This window comes from Bison bison, unplaced genomic scaffold (genome assembly GCF_000754665.1).
Source record: "Bison bison bison isolate TAMUID 2011002044 unplaced genomic scaffold, Bison_UMD1.0 scf7180017864289, whole genome shotgun sequence".
NCBI lineage: Eukaryota > Metazoa > Chordata > Mammalia > Artiodactyla > Bovidae > Bison > Bison bison.
In genome coordinates this window covers 20,423,511-20,429,510 of record NW_011494861.1, presented here as the reverse complement: position 1 = coordinate 20,429,510, position 6,000 = coordinate 20,423,511, and the positions used below count along the sequence as shown (strand labels likewise).

The following is a 6,000-nucleotide window of genomic DNA, read 5'->3' as shown; positions in this document are numbered from 1 at the left end:
AGACAGATTTTCTCTTCTCAAAAAAGGGAAAAAAAAGAGAGGGGGGTGAGAGGGGGCTATCTTGAAAATCTAACATACAAAACTGCAAATTAAGTTGGGGGGTGTCTCTATAAGAGACAGAGTTAGGCCATCTTACTTTTCTCTGTAACATTCTGCTTCTACTTGATAGGAAGCAGTGTATAGAACTGCAACAACTTCCTTATTTCCATAGTTTTAAAAACATATGCTTTCCTTCCCAGAAAACATCCTAAGCTGGTTGAGCTACTGCATCTTCCCAAAGTTACATAAATAAAGTAGAAATGAGGCTAGAAAACGCACATGAAAGAATATTTATCATGTTTCATACAACAACTAAATTATTTTTGCACAATGCTCTTTTGCCCTCTCTCCAGCAAAGCAAAACTTCCCATGCCAAATTCTCTAATAAGCCCCTTAAGACTGTTCTCCAATGACAAGAACAAATGAGTGCTGTTAATGATTTTCAGATTTAAAGCAATAATTCTCATATAAAACAATTTTTTCCTTGAAATTTGCCAAACTATTTCTCTCCAGAAAAACTGCATCCTTAGCCTAAGAACTTTTCACTATATCGTCCAGGCTGACTAATTTTTACCTTGAATGCAAACCAACAGAAGAGACAACTTTTCAACAGATGATGAGTTGAAAGCCAAGAAAACATTTTCTACTTTTTATAATTTAATCCACATTGAATTATAAATAAATCTGGCAGTATCAAAGTAAGAGTTTTGTCAGTATATAAGCCTTCATTTTCTGTTTTAAATTTCACAGAGAATGATGGTTGGTTCAGTTCATAATTCATAACATTAATAACACCATTAGTTTGGATAATGCCTCTTATGTTAAGAGTAGGTGATTAACCTTTACCTTTTCTCTGTATAGTACAGATTCTTTTGGTTGACATATCTGTTCCAAAAGAACCTTCGCAGACACTAAAGGACAAGGGGTGCTTATTCAGTCACTGAGTTGTGTCTGACTCTTTGCAACCCCATGGACTGTAGCCAGCCACGCTCCTCTATCCATGGGATTTCCCAGGCAGGAATACTGGCATACAGTGCCATTTCCTTCTCCAGGGGATCTTCCCGACCCCGGGATCCAACCCTGGTCGTCCACTTGGCAGGTGGATTCTTTACCATGGAGTCATCTGGATAAAGGATAGCATTATGCAAATTCTGTACACTTGAGGAGGGATAGTTAACTAGAAGCTCCTAATATGCACAATGAGTATTATCTCTCAAATGTCTTTAGGACAAGTTATCTCCTATCAAATGTACAGCATCTTGTAAATATTGTCATTTTTGGCATCTATCTGCACTAGGCCTAGTTTAATATGAGTGGGGAAAAAATTCTGAAGAAAAGTTAAATTTAAAAACCATGATCCTAATTCATTTTTAATAAGGACAAAATATGAAAAATGCAAATATTAACAGGATATAAACTATTGTAAAATCTTCATTCTTCAACATACTTTAGTACTGAAGATTAGGAATGAGAAAATAAACCAGCTGCATATGATATAAATAAATCAAGCAGTCAAAAAGTTGTATAAAGTTGAAATGCTTCACATTTTCTTAGGAAAAGCATGTTTGTTTTGATAGATGGGATGAATACATTTAATCTCAAAGTGTGCTATAAAATGAAACTGTCACTGCATTAAAAAGGTGATTTTCATGCTGGAAATGAGCTTAACTGCATCACAAGAACTTGTCTGACAAATATTTCACTGTTTCATTTTCCTGTCCCAAGTCTACCAAATGTTTGTGCCAAATGTTCCGCAATCATCTCACAATCTCAGATGCTTCTTCACAGACTGGTATAGGGATGAATAATTACATGGAGAATCCAATGTATAAAATTATGTAGATGCTAAAGTGTATGTTTCGTGTACAGAATACATAATATTCTTGGCAAGAATACACAGAATACTTCTGTACAGAATACAGAATATTCCTGGCAAGAATACACAGAAGAACTATGCAAAAAAGATCTTCATGATTCAGACAACCATGATGGTGTGATCACTCACCTAGAGACAGACATTCTGGAATGCAAAGTCAAGTGGGCCTTAGGAAGCATCACTATGAACAAAGCTAGTGGAGGTGATGGAATTCCAGTTGAGCTATTTCAAATCCTAAATGATGATGCTGTGAAAGTGCTGCACTCAACATGCCAGCAAATTTAGAAAACTCAGCAGGGGCCAAGGGAATGGAAAAGGTCAGTTTTCATTCCAATCCCAAAGAAAGGCAATGCCAAAGAATGCTCAAACTACCACACAATTGCACTCATCTCATACACTAGCAAAGTAATGTTCAAAATTCTCCAAGCCAGGCTACAACAGTCTGTGAACTGTTAACTTCCATATGTTCAAGCTGGAATTAGAAAAGGCAGAGGAACCAGAGAACAAATCGCCAACATCCACTGGATCATCGAAAAAGCAAGAGAGTTCCAGAAAACCATCTACTTCTCTTTTATTGATTACACCAAAGCCTTTGACTGTGTGGATCACAACAAACTGGAAAATTCTTCAAGAGATGGGAGTACCAGACCACCAGGCCTGCCTCCCGAGAAATCTGTATGCAGGTCAGGAAGCAACAGTTAGAACTGGACATGGAACAACAGACTGGTTCCAAATCAGGAAAGGAGTATGTCAAGGCTGTATATTGTCACCCTGCTTATTTAACTTATATGCAGAGTACATCTTGAGAACACTGGACTGGATGAAGCACAAGCTGGAATCAAGACTGCTGGGAGAAACATCAATAACCTCAGATATGCACATGACACCACCCTTACAGCAGAAAGCAAATAAGAACTTAAGAGCCTCTTGATGAAACTGGAAGAGGAGAGTGAAAAGTTGGTTTAAAACTCAACATTCAGAAAACTAAGATCATGGCATCCACTTCCATCACTTCGTGGAAAATAGATGGAGAAACAACGGAAACAGTGACAAACTTTATTTTTTGGGGCTCCAAAATCACTGCAGATGGGGGCTGCAGCCATGAAATTAAGAAAAGCTATGACCAACCTAAACAACATATTAAAAAGCAGAGACATTACTTTGCCGACAAAGTTTTCCAGTAGTCATGTATGGATGTGAGGTTGGACTATAAAGGAAGGTGAGCACTGAAGAACTGATGCTTTTGAACTGTGTAGTGTTGGAGAAGACTCTGGAGAGAGTCCTTGGACTGCAACAAGATCCAACCAGTCCATCCTAAAGGAAATCAGTCCTGAATATTCACTGGAAGGACTGATGCTGAAGGTGAAACTCCAATACTTTGGCCACATGATGCAAAGAGCTGACTCATTGGAAAAGACCCTGATGCCGGGAAAGATTGAAGGCAGGAGGAGAAGTGGACGACAGAGGATGAGATGGCTGGATGGCATCACCAACTCCATGGATCTGAGTTTGAGCAAGCTTTGAGAGTTGGTGATGAACAGGGAAGCCTGGTATGCTGCAGTCCATGGAGTCTCAAAGAGTCGGACATGACTGAGCAACTGAATTGAACTAGACTGAAAGTGTATGTTTTCTATTTTTAGCATAAGTTTTTGCCATTCCCCTTCACCCTTTGGCTTCTAATGGGGTTTTTCCAGTGGTTCAGGTGGTAAACAATCTGCCTGCAATGCAGGAGACCCAGGTCCAATCCCCAGGTCCAGAAGATCTCCTTGAGGAGGGCATTGCAGCCTACTCCAGTATTCTTGCCTGGAGAATTCCACAGACAGAGGAGCCTGGTGGCTACAGTCCATATAGTTGTGAAGAGTCGGACACAACTAAGCAACTAACACTTTCACTTTGGCTTCTAATTCTTGATAACCCTCACAAACATGCATCTTGCTTAACAGAGGGTCGCAAAGAGTCGGACACGACTGAGCAAATGAACTGAACTAAACTAACAGATGGTATGAGAAGTAGGGGAGGAGGAGAAATTCAGTAAAGCCAAAAACAAAGAACAGAAAACCCGCCAAGTGTTGAGGGTGGTGAAGCAGTGTAGATAATGCAACACTGTGATCACTAGGTCACTAAGCTAGGAGATAAGATGGGGATCAGGTATAGAAAAAGGGGGAAAATGATGAATATACTTCTGAACATGCTAAATTAAGAGTTACCAATAGATATCTCATTCAATCAGTATCTGAGTACCTAAAATGTTACTAGGCCACAAGAATTAGGAATTACTAGGCCACAAAGCCAATTGAATATATAGGTCCAATCTGAGATTTGGCAGTCATCAGGTGATATATGGGAAAAAGCTGAATGAGACCATTTTAAGTGTGTGTATGGAACAAATGGAAAGGACTGAGACCTTTAAAAGAACAGATTTGAGAGAAAGGCAGAGAAAGAGGAGTCAAAAAAACAAAAGCCATAAATTAGAAGGTAAATCAAGAGAGACTGGTGCTACTGGTGGAGAATTGCAGTAAGGAAGATTCTGGGTCATGAGAATATATAAAGTGAAAAGTAACTGAAAAGAGGAGTTAATGCAGACCAAATTGAAGACACAGGAAAGATTATGGTTTTATTATTTTCTCCAAACTAACTTCTATACCTCAGTGTTTTCTTCATTTGCCTTAACCCACAGGAAAAAATACTCCATTTCAGGTATCAGAGTTGGGAGAAAACAGGTATATTTTCTAAAGGAAAACTTGTCCAGATTCCACTATTTCAATGATTTCCCACCACACCCTCATAGGTATATAAGAGTGCTTAAGTGCACAGGCACAGACAAGTTCAAACCCTCTACTGAAGTTTCTATGTGGATAAATATAAAACAAAGACCCCTGAACTAGACATCACAGCACAAGGATTTATGTTATTTTGTCCTCTTTAATAGAAAATAATCTTAGTCTCCTTTGCTAAAAAAAAAAAATTATGAAATTTGCAAAAAATATTTATTTCAATGAGAAAAAACACAATTGTGGAATCAGTAAATTTTAGAATAAGAGTTTAGCAGCTATAATTGGAAGGATGTTAGGTCAGAACCTCAGAACTGTCATTAACTAGGTTTTAGGATTCTGAATCAGCTCTTCTACCTTTCTGGACTTTGGTTTTCTCAAGTGTAGTATAAGTGATTTATATAGAAGAGATCACTGTCGTCCCACCCAGCCTCAAGAAAAACATGTGTGCTACTTCTAGGTAAAGAAAACAAGGCTTAAAGAAGACAATTCAATGACTTGAAAAATGAATATCATAGAGCCATTTTGGAATTTACAGTTCCCAATTCTCAGTCTGCAATTTGGGAGACCTGGGTTCAATCTCTAGGTTGGGAAGATCCCCTGGAGAAGGGAACGGCGACCCACTCCAGTATCCTTGCTTAGAGAACTTCATGAACAGAGCCTGGCAGACTATAGTTCATGGGGTCACAAAGAGTTGGACACAACTGAGTGACGTGAATTCAAAAAATTCTGTCTAATGTTCTTTATGTTATGAAAAGTTTATGTTTTTATGGAGTATGAAGATATTGATGACTTTAAAAAGTCCTCTATTCTTCCTTTCCCCACTTTTAAGAATGTCAAAGCCAAGGTAATGGTAGAAAGTAGAGCGTACGCAGAATGCCTTTCCTAATACCAGCTTAGAGCCTGAGTTATGTTTACTATGGCCCTGAACCATGTATCAAAGAAACAGACAAACAGTACGTGGCCACTGCACAATGCACAGGAGTGCTCTGCCTTCAACACAGGATGTGCAACATTTCCTATTCCCACTGGACTCTGAGAATGTCCCACAATGATATGATGAGTTGAAATCTCTGACAAACTAAGGTGATGCTCTAGAGCAGCTGAAGGACAGTGCGTCAGCTGTCTCTGCCCTGCTTTGAGTTCTGGTACTATACTGGTACTTTGTGTTCAGTGGTACTATAAAGACTTCAAAGATGACACTGTAGAGTCTCCTAAACAAGGAACAGGTTTTTCCATGATTTTCAGAAACAGTTATGATAAAATCCAGTATGAGTAGTTACATAAAAGACAGAGTGGAAATAGGAGGTAAAA

At 38.7% G+C, this 6,000-nt stretch overlaps 1 protein-coding gene across 3 annotated transcripts in view; it reads right to left on the bottom strand.

The window, feature by feature from the left end:
- The window catches only part of RALGPS2 (Ral GEF with PH domain and SH3 binding motif 2), a 129,889-nt gene that overhangs the window by 72,048 nt on the left and 51,841 nt on the right, over positions 1–6,000 (bottom strand). The gene's annotated exons all lie outside the window — the stretch shown is intronic.